Raw genomic sequence first — 13,812 nt, forward strand, 5'->3', positions numbered from 1 at the left:
AAGACATTGATTAGCATGCTCAGGTGTGTTTGATTAGGGTTAGAGCTAAACTGTGCAGGAAAGTGGATCCCGTGGGCCAGATTTGAGGATCCCTGGTCTAGAGTGTCCGTACGATGCACACATATTTACGCCTAGTTTATTTTTTATAATTCCGGTTTGTGCGTGGAAAATTGCGTACGTTTATACATCAGGCCCCTGGTCTTCACTAGAGCTGGAGGGAATGATGGTATATGGTTATTTCATGCCTGTATGACACAGAGTGTTTATCTTTTCAGTACAATAAATGTGAATGGGGTGTCAAGCTCCAGAATTGACAACAAATTCACCATTAAAACAAGCTCAACGGTGATCCATATGAAATGTGTTTTATAACCCAAAACTTCTGAAGTCAAATGACAGCTTTGTGTGAGGAAAATACTAAAATGTTGAATTTATGCACATTCAAATATGGCATTTCAAAACGTGTCACACCAGGTTTGACACCAGTGATGCTCAGTTGGTTCTTGTAACTGATCATGACATACTAGATTTTATTGCAATGGTGGAGTAACAATTTCGATTTTGGTTTTGTTCCTCACACAAAGCTATCTGCATGAATTGGGATTTGGCACAGATCCCTAAACAAGGCCATATCTGCAGATTAAACTTTTTTGTAGAAGCATTTTTTAAATTTGAACTAGCAACGACTACACCACGTTATGTTCGAGAAGCTGCAAAAGACACAGGCGCAAGTGGAATTCAAAACAACATGGTGACATAAATTTTTATGTAAATATAATGGGCAATATATTGCGTCACCAAAAGGTAATGTTGTTATATTGTCGATAAGTTGATATATTGATTATTGCGACAGGCCTATTTAGAGCATTAGTTGTATGCACTTCTTCTTCTTATATGCTTCATTTGATTTTTAGAGGATGCCGTGTTCTTGACATTGACTTTGAATTGTATGGAAAAGATCTCTTTACGAGATATAACTAGGGGTGCTCCGATTGATCGGCTACTGATCACTATCGGCCGATAATCACGTTGGGATGATTGATCGGCAGTCTCTAAAAAGGCCGATCTCAAAAAAAACGATCTCAAGCTGATGACGCTGCCGTGAGAGGTTTGGCATGACATGCAGCGGCACCGTCTCAGTCTCTGTCCGGCACGGGTGAAATAATTATAATGCTGAAGGTGAGGTACTCACCTTCATATTTCTTCATTAAATAACCTTGTGTGAGACGTAATTTCACAAACAGTGTGAGTGAATCACCGCGCGCGCGCTCTCTCTTTCGCTCTCAAAATACGCAAATGGCTTCAAATCACATCACGTCTGTCTTTCACGAGTTCACGCTTACATATAATTAGCTGAAGTATGGTAATGCATATTTGGCGTGCTGTCCGGGGAAGGGCTCCGAGCTCGGGAATGGCCCGAACCTAAAGTACCCCCCCCCGGATAAGTGTAGTATGAACTCGAAGTGAGGAGATGGGGCGGAGGAGGGATGCTGATAACAGTCAATGGATAGAGGTAAGTCAGCTGTATTTATATCATGGTGTTGATTAACTTGAGTGCGCTCCACCTGTGTTAATTAGGCTAAGTGTCTGACGCGCTCCTCCCGAACCTTGTTAATAAAACATCATATAAGCAAGCTGCACGCTGCACAGTTGACACATGAATTGTCACTTGCACAATCGAGGCAGTGTCACATCGTCACTAAAGTTTATAAATTGCATTACTTTTTAATTCTTGCCAGTGTTTAAACATTCAGCGCTCGCGCGCTCAACTGGAGACCGCGCGCTCATGCACACTCGCAGCGCACACACATAATGCCAGGTTCACTTTACTCTGTTTGCAGTGTGTATGTGGTGCGTATTTTTTCCGCGCTCATGTTAACGGATTAAAGCGTGCACACTGCGCACGGTTGCAGTCCGGCAGTGCGTTCAGGAGCGGTGCGTCTGCAGCAGTGCAGGGATCGTTTCCACACCGAGTCTATTGTTGCACTGCAAGCGCTGAATTAAAGTAACAGCGCATTGTTTGCAGTAAATATGAACATGGATTGACACGAAAATTTAGTAATTACACCATAAATTCAAAAATCCTGATCGGAGCACCCCTAGTTATAACTATCCATTTAATAATATTAGTTTTTATTGTTTATTGTTTTTTTGTTTGTTTGTTTTATTAAAGTGATGCATTATGAATAATCTTATCATTTGGTTTGCATGTACTACAAATAAAATGAGAAAATAATCAAATGATATCCTTTCATTTGTGAAGTTTTTATTTAATTCTGGGTTACCTAAAAAAAGTTTGTATGTTTTTTTTTTTTTAAATAAATAAATATAAATTATACTTTTAATAAATTATACTAATACTTTTATTCAGCAAGGATGACTGATCATAAGTGGCAGTAAAAACTTGTTTCTTTGATGAAGTTTCTATTCTGAAAAAAAAAAAAATTCCACTAAAATATTATGAAGAAACAATGTTAATGATAATAAGAAATGAAAATATACTAAAATAAACAATTATATTTAAATTGTAATAATAAAACACAATATTACTGTTTTTTTCCAAAAACATTTTTAAAAACTTACTGACCCCAAACATTTGAACAGTAGTGTATATCATGTTTTTTTTGTTTTTTTTTAATTCCAGCAAAAATAACTATTTTGATATATAATGTCTTCAGAAATGACTCACACCATCACAAAAGCTTTTGGTCATACCGCCCACTCTTAATCTTCTCCTTACTGTATGACGATATGTGACCGCAACATAAATGACCTATGAGATTAGCTCTTTGATTTTTGAGGGGGTGTAGGTTGAGACCTCATAACTTCATGGGGGTGTACATAATAAATCCAGCTGAACATACTGTAGCTTCACTTGTCACTCCCATAGCTGTCATACAGCTGTGAAAATATCAACACTGTGTGCAAATAACATCATTGAAATCACATGATGTAATTCTTGTTGGCTGACAGTGTTGTCAAAATATTGTTTCTCAGGATCTTCTAAATAAACCTGAAAGCACAAAAACTATTTGCTCTATTTGAGTTATGTCGGGGTATCTTTTTGATTGATTCTAAGTGAACGCCATGATCACACTGTATTGACACTGCTCTGTTGTGCAGTTTCAGTAACAGATATGATAAAGCTTCTGACAGCAATTCCCTGTGCAGATTCTGAGCCATTAAAGCTAGTCTTTCCCAGGTCAAAAGACATCAGCTCTGTTCCAAAATCTGAGAGCTGCCATGCTGTCTACTGCCAATAAGCAGCTACACCTTTTCAAGCAGTATCCTAACCCGCTGCTCCAATGCCGCCATATAGAATTTTGCCAAACCACGCTGTTTGATACAGCAACATAACGTTACTGTATCTTTTTTAACAGACTTTGTGGCGTAAGCATGCCTAAAATGCCTTAAAATGTTGTCTAGCTAGGCAGTTCATTAGGTTTTAGAACAGAACTATTGTGAGGCTGCGTATGGACTGATATCTTCAATCTTTAGACATACCAGGGGAGTGACCATAAAAAATACATGGTTCACACACTGTGAAATAACTATATTTAATTATATAATTATATATATAATATTTACAAAAGCCTGAGATTCACAAATTAACACCAATTAAATCATCATATACAACAGCAGGACATTTTTAAGGCCACACCTTGTTACTTAACAGATTTATAAGCACATCTGAAAACGGTTGCTAATCTGGACACCTCTTATGACATGTAGCCTAATATTTGGCTGGGGATAAGCTTTAGTTCCATGAATGATTACCCTGTTCCCACTATTATATTTATATGATATTCCAAGGTATTTCAAAGAATACCATGGTCTTACCAGGGTACATGTCCAAAAGCGCATGGTGATGCCATGGTGATACTTTGTTGCTTCACGAGATTTCATTAGCTGTGTTTTTTTTTTATTGGAAAACATCTTGCAATACAAATTCATTTGACAAGCAGCAGACACAGAGTTTCGAACTTTACCGCTGGCAAATGATTTACACTGATTTGGCGGGTTTGACTTAAACTGATTTGAAGCCTAAACATCTGAATTAATCTGACTGTTTTTGTTCTCTTAATGAGTGAAAATCCACTCCAAATGAGTTCGCTTCAGCGCATTTGTGTGCTGTTCAAATTATTCAGGCTGATTCACCAAGTGGATGCTGCACACTGGTGGTGGTTGAGGAGAGACCCCCCATATGATTGTAAAAGCGCTTTGGGTGTACAACAATACACAATAAAGCGCTATATAAATGCATCATTCATTCATTCATTCATTCAGGTGAAATGTTGCGTGAACATGTGAACAATTCACTGAAAGATATCGACTCAAAAAAGAGATTTATTGAATTACACATAGTTCTATTCATAAACAAAGAACACACAACTTGAAATATTACCATGAAAACATAACATTTTAGCATCTGTCATCGCTACCCTGCTTGCGTACTGAAAAGCTGCATGACTGAAAAAAACTTCTAACAACCGGAGCTTCGCTAATGAGAAATCTAGCTTCCTTCACTATTTGTAGCAACAAAGTGACTTGGTTCTTTTAAATTATTTTTGGATCGATTCTTTCTTCAAGTTACTCCGACATATGGTAGATATATGGTTACGTCAGTATCACCAATCACATCAACATCACCGAAGCTGAGTGAATTGCAGGCCGAATTAAGTCTTATTATTGTTTATAAAAATTTGCATGTCTACAAATCTAAAACAATCCAGGGAGAGTGATAAACAAAGGGAAGAGACTTGAGTTATGTCATGGCAGTAAAGAACAATGATTCATTCACTTAAAGGATTTGTTCTATCCCAGTTCATTCACAAACAAAACACCACTATTAGCAACGATGGAAAACAGCTGAACACCAGTCTGGCAGGTCAGCTAAACTAGCTATGACTGGTTTAAGATTGCATTTTCAGTAGGGTTACTCAAAGCAAACATTTCTACAGAAGGAATTGAAGAGGATTTAATGCCATTAATGCTCAAAGGAACTGCCACCACACTACAACTATCAAACAGCTCCAGCTGTGTCAGATGACATTGCTCCGAGCTTTCCCTCGTCACACATTTTTTTTATCTGCCGGCCTTTATTCCACCTCAGACCTTTGAAAATGATGTTTTGACTGCTGCACCTCTAAATCTCAAATGCATAAAAATTCCCATTCAACATCTAAATAAAGACTCGTTCGAACATTCCAACACCTTCAATTACACATCTGTGCATGATGAACAAAGCCAATTAGCGCTGCATTACAGTAACGTCTCCAGCCATACCCATGGATATCAAAGCTGTTTACTGCGTCATATCACATGTACAGACAAAAATAACATGAGCCAAGTCACATCCAATCATCTCCAGAGGACCAGATACAACCTTAGCAGCAGCAAATTGAAGATGAACTGTAGGTTAGCCAGACAACAAAGGTTTTAATCTCCACCTATTTATAGCAGATGCAGCCGCTTGAGGGCAAAGCCCATTCGTGTGGGCTAGAAGAACAAAGCACAGATTACATGTGATTCATCTTCTCACGTATGAAAAGCAGACCTTAGTTTCCTGTACAGTGCATCCCCAGGGAATGATTTTCCCATTGGCTATCTGCCTCCCCAAACAAAGATCGTGCTCAATGACGCAATATTGATGTGCACCGGACACTGCTGAAATACCAAAGAAAGGCAAAGTGGGATCAATCAGATCTGACATTATCCAAATCCATATTTGGACTGATGATACAGAACCTCAAGCATTTAACTATATTAAGCCGTATTATTTATAGGCTTTTACAAGCTAGTTGCAACAGAATCAGTTGACTCATCTGTAAAATTGTATCAAATATATCAGAAATGGCGATGAGTTTTCTAAATGTATTTCAATAAGGACTGCAGTGTTGATTGATGTGATTAGTGGTATTTGCCAAGACAAGAATCTCTATTAGTATTCCTCATTCATTTCATTCTGCACTATTTGTGCTACAAGCATGAATGACATCTCAAATTGCACAACTTACAATTTCCACCAGGCAGACGATAAAACGGTCCAGAAATCAGTAGGGATCTAGGAACCAGAACATCAGATAGTGGGCTCTTTTGATTTAACTGAGACAGTTAGCAAAAACCAGCTAGCAAAGATCTAACAACCATTATCAACACCCTATCAACAAGACTACAAACACCACTCTATTTGTTCTTTAATTTCTTTTTGCAGAACAATTTTCACGCATCAGAAGGGTTTGCTATAACCTCTTTGAACTGGCTTCAACCAACCATTTTGCTGACTCCAACGTGTGCAAAATTTTCTACTGTAATAAACCACAAGACAGCAAGAGCAATAAAGTAAACGGACTCTCTTTCTTTCAAAGAACATCAAAGCGAATCTGCATTGGAGAGATTTCACAAAAAGCGGCCTTCAATAAAATTAAATTAATTAGGGTAATTTATCTAAAGCTTTATTTAGCAAATCAATATATGCTACACTTAAATGCTCCTAAGCATTAAATTAGTCCATGTTAGCTTTTTTTATTTTTATTTTATCAGTCAGAGAGTCAGAGGGCTCTTTGCTGTTACTTGGCACAGATTTTAATGCTGCTACTCCTATACAGTACAAAAACACCTTTGAAAGATTTATGACAGGCTGTACAAAAAATAGCATGAAAGAAGAGGAAAGCAAACTAACACTGATCAATAGCAATGCAGCCATAAGGAACTGAACCCACAGAAGCTTGACCTTCAATCTAAAAGTGCCCTAAAAGTGTTCAATTAGAGGGGAAATACTATTAGATATCCTCATGACTAAATACTCACATTTATGCTTGTCTATATGCTCATTTATGCTATTATGGATGCACAATTACTTAGTTGGGCTATGATGGCTTCTAAATCTTAAACTTTGAGAGCGACATACCAATACCAATAAAGTTCTGTTCACACTGACAGAAACCAGAAATTATTAAGGTTGGAAACAGAGAACCGACTAGTGCTTATGCTTTTATATATATATATATATATATTGAAAATCTAAAAATGCATAAAAATTGTAAGGCTAAACCTACCTGTAAGGCGTAGGTTTAGGTGTAGACTTGGTGTAGGGCAATAGAATATACGGTCTGTACAGCACAAAAACCAGTATTTTGCTAGTATTAATGCAATGTGATCACATGGTTTGTTTGTTTGTTTAGTATTTATCGAATACAGTTATTGGACTGCATTTATGACACCTATAAGATTTAAAAATCTGCATAAAATCTTTTGGGATAATTATTTTAAATGTATTATTCAAATAATTTTTGGAAATAAAACGTTTGGTAATGAAATTGCATTTCTTTTTTTGCAAAAATTGTATTACTTAGGCCTACTATTAAAATTATTAATGGCATACTCCATTATATTCCTTTGCCCATTTATTTATTATTAGTAACAAAATGGCAATTCTCAGCAACAGAAACCATTCCGGTGTCTTAAGCGACAGCAAATCGCTCCCAGAATGTGAACAGGGCTTAACACAGGCATCACAGGGTATATAAAACTCTCAGTATGTTGCACTTGGCCAAACGCGAAATGTCAGATGCAAGACAGGCCTTTTAAAACAGCATTGATCGTATTTTACAACACTTCTCCGTACACCTACAGTCTAGGCTTATGACACACATAGTGTGCCATGCATGAAGAAGACACTCTGTTTTCATAAATAATTCACATCTGTGAGGGTTCCAGTGTAAGATCGATAAGAGCACCTTGTGAATGCGACCCCTTATTCTCTCGCCACTGACAATTTATCCAGTGCAAACACAGACACATGCTTTATATGTGTTTTAAAACTTCACAACATGCAACAATCGGTTTTATTTACTTGACACATGGTTCGTACAGCTCAGAGCAGACAATAAAATAAGCTGCTGTCTTGGTGCAAGACATTTTGACAATTAGCAAGGGAAGATCAAACTGAAAGCCAGGATACCTTGGTCCCTAGATTGCCTGCGGTGTATGTTTAGGTCCAATATGATGATGTGCTCAAATCCGGTGATTTAAGATAAGAGATAACAGTGAGACCTCTAGCCCTTTATAACCCTCCGGTGCCAGACTTTAAACAAGCCCTGCTACAGTGTATTGTAGAGCCTAGGATTAGGCCTTATCGTTAGAACACTGTGTGATCTTTAACTCCTTACTGAAGGAGGAACACCACATGATGCACCTCATATGGTGAGATGCATAAAAGCCCACATGTCATTAGCAATGTGCGCCTCTGCAAACTACCGCTGATCCATCAGTGTCACCTCCACAAAACACCTATTCAGAGTTACAATAACGGGTACTTCACACAAATCTTCATATGTAATATGTAAATTCTTCATTTGACCGACATCAAAAATTATCATGATTTTAATGGTAAAAGACTATAAAAATTGTTAATTGGTTAACTGTAAGTTCCCTTACTAAATACAGGGAAAAACTGTAATGTAAACGTAATGAAACATTTCATGTAATTTTTCAGTAAAATACATTACATTTACAGTTTTTGGAAGCTTATAATTAAGTCAACTTATAACTTTCAATGAAAAACCGTGAACTGACATTCACATAATTCACATCTGTGGACACTTCACATTTGTTTTTTTTGTTTTTTAAAATAACTGTTTCTTCTTTGTTTTTTTTCTTATCATTTATGTATACTAAGGTTTTATGTTGCATCTTATGTTGTGAAATTAATATTTATTGCATTATTTTAGTGTTATGTGTGTTACCATGATGTGTTTTTTTATTTTTGTAAGTTCTGGCAACCACAGCTGCCATTTTTTACAGTAAATTTTAGGGATTTTTTTAAAGTGTACTTTGCAGAAGTGATGTGAAGTAATGATGTACTCTAATACATTATGTTTATAATTGTAATTTTTGTATAAAGCCCATATGAGCCTTACCTATAAAATAACAGTCGAATGACAGGGGTATGGTTAAAATAGAAATAAGTTTCATTTATTATTTTATTTATTTTGCTGCCATGACTTAATCACTCAATGACATTTAACTCTTTGAAATTAAATTAAATTAAATTAAATTAAATTTTGGCCACAAAACATAAGCTGTTCAAGTACTACATATGTCTATTATACAGTAAATGCCAGGAAACTGTGCAGTAGCTCAAGTACTGCAAGTTGCATTGGGGGAAAAAAAGTTACTGTTAAGTAATAACTCTCTGTTTGTGTTGCATGCTGTGATGCTTTCAAATTGTTCATTAATGGGAGAATATTTATGTAATTCGTGAACCAATTGGTGAAATGAATGGAGAGTTGAGCTCTCTTGGGATCTCGCCAGTAAAACACAAGAACAGAAGCTGTCATGCCTTTCACCAGAGCCTTGATGATACTCTGAGGAAGGCTGAAACAGAATGAATATCAGCTGTTAAAAGAGAAGAGAGAGAAGAGAGAGAGAAAGAGAGGCTGTGCTTCTTCAAGGCCAAATTTTGATCGGTTGCATATTGTCGGCTTAAATCAGTTTAATCATGCCTACTTTAAAAGACTATAAAGGACTTTGGGTTACAAATAAGCACCTGAACCTCCCAGTGCTTTGTACGTAATATGGTTCAATTTACTTATTACATTAATCTGTTTAAAATGTGTCACTTCAAAATGTATTGACTATAATCCTCCTCAAACTCCTAAGGCAAATTTGAAATAACAGCTAGTTCCTGCCACAAGATAAGAAATACAATTTTAAAAAGTAACTGCGGCTTTTTATCTCACAATTCAGTCTTTTTTTCTTTTTTTTATTGCAACTTTTTTAGAACTGTTTAGGATTCGCAATTCTAAAAGGAAAAGTCAAAACTGTGAGATATAGAAAAAGAGTCAGAATTGTGAGATAATAAGTCACAAGTTCTCACTGCCTGCCATTGGTCAGTAAACATATAGTCCTGTCCCCAAACTCACTCTACTGGTTGAGCTATTTTTAGTGTGGCTGGATAGGAACAGAGCAATGTTTTGACTTTTAGGTGGAATCAACCAATGAATGGCTTAAAAAGCTTTCAATTATTCCAGTTAAATATGCAGAAACATATATAATATTATTCTAATATTTAAAAAATTACATGCGTCAAAAAATATGGAGTTGCATTTTACAGCTATTGGATGATGGCTCAGTTTCATCACTTGTGATTTTAAAATTCTAAGCATTTGATGAGAATCATAGAACAACATATCTGTCACGATCCTTTGATATAATTAAACTATTTCTAGCGTATGATTTTCTAACTGCAGCATTTTGTTAAAACTAAAACTTTGCATGTTAAAATAGCCTAAAGAAATAAAACAACAAGTCTGGGCATCAAATCTGCTTTTTTTGGTCTAACTGCTTGTGACATATGTGTAAAAGCAGACCAGCAAGTGTGACCGTGCAGCACCGGTGGTAATATAAAATAAATGTGCCAAACTATACTGTCTAGTCCCATAAGCACAATTAACTTTATGAACAGGCAGACGCCGCTGCAAAGTTTCTGTTATCATTAACAAGGCCAATTAAAAATAGATTCTCCATGGGCAGCACCCAGCAGGACGCTGTATACTGTACAACATACACACACCATTTTCTGCCACTGAGATTGATAGATGTAGAAGGGCGGCTACTAGATTGCAACAATTTAACATGAGATTTGATGTAGGCCTATGCTCTATATAGAAACGTCTGCATTTAGAAATCTAGAAAACAAAAGACAGCCTTAATTCTTAGTATGCAGGTTATTATTATGTCCATAAGTGTGCTGATAATAAAATAACAGTCTTTGAAAACCAGATCCTGCCCTCTATCAGTAAATCTTGTGAGGGTCATTGAGATGTTCAGGGGAAAGATGGGACGTATCAATGTGTAATTTCATGTGTGATTTAACCCTGCTGGAGGCCTAGTGATGTGTTCGATACATCGATACGACGATGTATCGTCACAGAGATCTGACGATACAAGTATCGATACAGGGCACGTGCCCTGCAGTGGACCGCGCTTAATTTGAATACAAGAACACATTTTAAAACGGAGTGGAAAAGTGCAAGGTTTCTAAAAAATAATGAATAGAGCATAATATATAGGCTACAAGGAGGTTTGATCTGGCCGCAGAGGAACACAACCGGGGTTGCCTGATATGAAGAGACTTAATCCCCGAAACAGAGCTTCGAAGCACTTGCACAATACGAAAATATCTGCTAAGTGTGTTACTTATCTTTGTCAACCTGGCAACCATGTGCACGCGCAATCTCTCCACTGTGGATAAACGCACTTGCTTTCTGAAAAAATCGGTTAGCTTGCAGTTTAGCGATCATTTATGAGAGAGAGAGAGAGAGAGAGAGGCTGTGTATGTATGAATTACCACCGTTCTGCCGCGTTTCTCTATTAACAGTGAAGCTGTGGCTTTATTTGCTTTAGAAACGATTATGTTACCAGCTCCTTGTTGAGAAAGATAATGTAGCTCTTCAGCGATTAAGCTATCTTATTGATAAAATTGCGGGCCAGCGCTAAAAAGTTTGTCTAAACGCAAAAAAGAATGTCTGTGCGCGCGCGCGCGCAGTGATCTAACTAATGTGTGCGTGAGGTACAGTGAAGACAGCGCATTAGTTTAGAACTCTTCTAATAGGCTATTGTACTATGGTACAGTTATAGAGGCTCTTCATAATGCAGAGGTCAAGTGCCTGTTTTGCCAATAGTTAGCAACGGCCCTATGGTATGCAGTGTTTAATAAACAGCTGTTTTACTAAATTCTTCTGAGGTGAAATTCAGTGCAGTCCCGTATCATGATACGTATCGTATCGTGACTTTGCTGGTGATACACAGAGGCCCATCCATTATCACAGCGTAACAACATGACAATCTTTTACCAACAACCCCAATGCAGTATACAAAAATTGATGCATCCATAACAACGAACAAAACAACCTTATACCAGACTGTAATTGCAGGACTCGTTATAATAGAAAGGACACGGTGCCCATCTGAGTAAGTGCCTCTAGATGAGAAGATAATGAAACTGCTGTGTCTCCTAGGCAACTTAAACCGCCTTTAACTTAGTATGTTGCAATTAAATGATCACAAATGTCACAATATATGTTCTGCTCATACTCTCCAGGGCTTTTGAACAGCAAAATTAATTAAAAATGAGGGGGGGGGGAAAGAAAGAAAGAAATGTTCATGATTTAGGCTAAAACAATTAACATTTTAAACATTTTTTAAAAATTATTTTAAGTGTAGTTTACTTGTGTTTTGGAATGATAACTTTGAAAAGGAAGTTATACTGCTCAGCCCAGACACTGTAACTTTACATTGGCTTTTTTTATGTGCATTAATTTACAACCATGAAGCATCATTACATCAGACATGAATCATACATACAAATTTATAATGTACAGCTTCAATAATCTCTGCTGGAAAATCCAGTTTAAGCTGTTTTGGAACTGTTTGCTGGTCTAAGCTGGTCATTAGCTGGTTGACCACCAATCATGTTCTAAAAACCAATTTGAGTGACTTAACATAGTATGACCAACTGGACTTTGTTGCTGCATCGTCTAATATGGGTGCATGGACCACCTAATGACCATCTTAGACGAGTTAGAACCAGCTATAATAGAGAACAATTTCATTTCACTACATCCAATCCAAGGTCAGTGTGATTTCAGACGCATATACACCAGAAATAAATAATGAAATCAAATAAAAAATAAAAAAAAGTCTACAGTTCAGCATAACCTTTTATCTAAACCTAATTGAAAAGAATGCAACAGCATATTTTACCATGTAAACCATCCAAATGCAAAATGCATTCATATGCAATAAATACATCTAAAAAAAAAAAAAAAAAACAAACACTCTTATTACATGAAATGGTCCACACACACAAAGGTAATGGCCAAGTGAACTGTTGACAAAAAGAGGCCCCACATGAGCAGAGGACCAGTCCATGAACAGCCTTGTGTTTGGGGAGATCCTTGCATGACCTGTTTGGTCATAAATCTTCACATTTAATTCAAACAGCATAGTCTGTTTATATCAGGGTCACTTTGTATAATACAGTATAATGAGATATTGCGATTATTTATATTGTAACTTTGTTTAGGTCATGAAAGGACAAAAACAGCAAACAGGAAACAGAATTTCACTCAAAAAATAATAGTCCAGACATATACTGAGCAACAGCACCTGTAAATATTTTAGTTCATTCCTTCATGTGTCAGACGCGTAGGGAATATTGCATAGTGCATATGAACTGGCAGTTGACACTCGAACAGGAACAATAGAATTTTCCCTACGACAACAGGGACTGTTTAACTACCATTCATACCATTCATTCATTTACTTATTGTCTGGTCATTTAAGCGGCATGTAAATGAACGGACAGCTGTAATGCATCAGTGAGCATCTGGATAGAGCAGCGAACATAGAGAACTTCAAAGCGCGCGTTGATGCACTGTACATACGCGTCTGACACATCTCTAGCCCTCTCTGTATTTCTTGTGCCAGTCCTGCAGCAGAGCTTTTACTCACTCCGAAAATGAAGCAACTCCTCGAAGCAGAGCTATCCGGGAGAACACTCCGAATCAGTACCAACAGAGGCTATCCGCGAGGGGAACTCCGCGTATTGAAAGTGTGTTTATTTATAGTTGCACTTTAGACACAGAAAAGTATGTTTGTCTATTTCCAGTGTGTGTGTGTGTGTGTGTGTGTGTGTGTGTGCAACACCTTATATTATCATACATATAATAACATATTAAATATATTAATTAAATATATATTAAATACATATTATTATTATTATTATTATTATATTATATGTGAACG

The 13,812-nt window shown here is 36.8% G+C and overlaps 1 protein-coding gene across 1 annotated transcript in view; it reads right to left on the reverse strand.

The window, feature by feature from the left end:
* The window catches only part of LOC107716873 (cAMP-dependent protein kinase inhibitor beta-like), a 37,722-nt gene extending 24,118 nt beyond the window's left edge, over nt 1-13,604 (reverse strand). The window contains exon 1 of the mRNA XM_016523482.1: nt 13,519-13,604. The gene's annotated coding sequence lies outside the window, so the exon portion shown is untranslated. The remainder of the gene's footprint in view (nt 1-13,518) is intronic.
* Nucleotides 13,605-13,812: the final 208 nt, after the last annotated feature.

The sequence above is a fragment of the Sinocyclocheilus rhinocerous genome, unplaced genomic scaffold (assembly GCF_001515625.1).
Source record: "Sinocyclocheilus rhinocerous isolate Xijiao unplaced genomic scaffold, SAMN03320098_v1.1 scaffold1874, whole genome shotgun sequence".
Taxonomy (NCBI): domain Eukaryota; kingdom Metazoa; phylum Chordata; class Actinopteri; order Cypriniformes; family Cyprinidae; genus Sinocyclocheilus; species Sinocyclocheilus rhinocerous.